This window comes from Tupaia chinensis, unplaced genomic scaffold, assembly GCF_000334495.1.
Source record: "Tupaia chinensis unplaced genomic scaffold, TupChi_1.0 Scaffold138490_1, whole genome shotgun sequence".
NCBI lineage: Eukaryota > Metazoa > Chordata > Mammalia > Scandentia > Tupaiidae > Tupaia > Tupaia belangeri.
The window spans coordinates 1,220,737-1,222,073 of record NW_006198386.1 but is presented as its reverse complement, the minus strand read 5'-3'; the positions used below and the strand labels follow the sequence as shown (position 1 = coordinate 1,222,073).

The window sequence follows — 1,337 nt, the reverse complement described above, 5'->3', positions numbered from 1 at the left end:
TAGGAAACAAAAGTTTAAAAAATTGACCAATTGAACTACATCTAACTAAAAATCTTCTACACAGCAAAGGAAACAATCAGAGCCAAAAGGTAACCTATAAAATGGGAGGAAATATTAATATTTGCAAACCATATCTGATAAGGAATTAATGATCACATATGAGGGGTCTTTCAAATGTTCATTAAAAATGCATATTATTAAGAAAACTATGCATGGATTTCACTTATTTGGCACCACAATAAATTCATACTTTAATTTTATTTGTTTTTACAGATTTTTTGAACTCTTCTCATATATAGGTAACCTCCACAATTCAAAAACACAAAAGGAAAGTGGTATTTGAAACAAAATTATCAAATGTTAATAACTGGTAACTACTAAGTAATTAATAAATAAGTTTCATTTTTCTGACTGTGGTTTGAATTCCAGACCCAGTGGCTTAAAAATGACACCTGTGCATGCATGTCCAAAATCCAAAGAGGCAAGTGAAGGAGAAGAGATTGCAGGAGCCATCTTACCAGGGGGTGATTTCTCACTTTTCCTCTCTGTCTCTCTCCAGCAAGCCCATGTACCCTATGGCAAAAACCTAAAATTTAAAAAAAGGAGTTGGATATACAAATAAATTTCAAATCCCGATACAAATAGAATTATTCCATAGTTCCAAGTGGTTCCCTCACTACCTTTGATAGATTCTATACTTATTCAAAAGAGCTGAACTCAAAATCAGGAGCTTTGCATTCATGTCATATCTTATCTTCTTATACATGAATTTAGGGTCAGCTAAATAGGGTTCATGCTACCTCCTTCCTGGGATTCTGCTATTAACTTTTTTGGTCCAAATTTTCATTATGACATCGATCCCTTTTAATGGTGTCTAATTTGAAAAATAAATAAATAAAAATAAAAACCACTCTGACCATGTCCTTCCCTTCTTACTTTCTCAATGTTCAGAGAATGATCTTCAGTGATATATGATATCAAGAGTGGTAGGCTTCTCCCTTAGAAGAAAATGCTATCCTCTTCTTGTGGGGTCATAGAAACCCTTCTAGTATCAAAATATAGAAAAGATCCCTGAAAGTATGATCTTAAATTTTATCTAATTATGTTCAATACACTAATGAGTTCATCATGATCTTTTAGGGCTCTGGATCAATTACAAAATGTTTTCTAATTTTCCCAGATTTGTAGACTCTGCAGTTTTGATTTTCCCCAGGCTTTTGAGAATTCTCTGCAATGATGAATAACATAGAGACATCTGAGGATAGAGCCCTGTAACCTACCTCTAAAAACCAACATTCCAGTCTAGTCACTATTCATAATCAGCTTGAGTTGATGAC

General features: G+C 33.4%; 1 pseudogene; it reads right to left on the bottom strand.

The window, feature by feature from the left end:
* Positions 1-906: 906 nt before the first annotated feature.
* LOC114004537 (uncharacterized) lies at positions 907-1,087 on the bottom strand (annotated as a pseudogene).
* Positions 1,088-1,337: the final 250 nt, after the last annotated feature.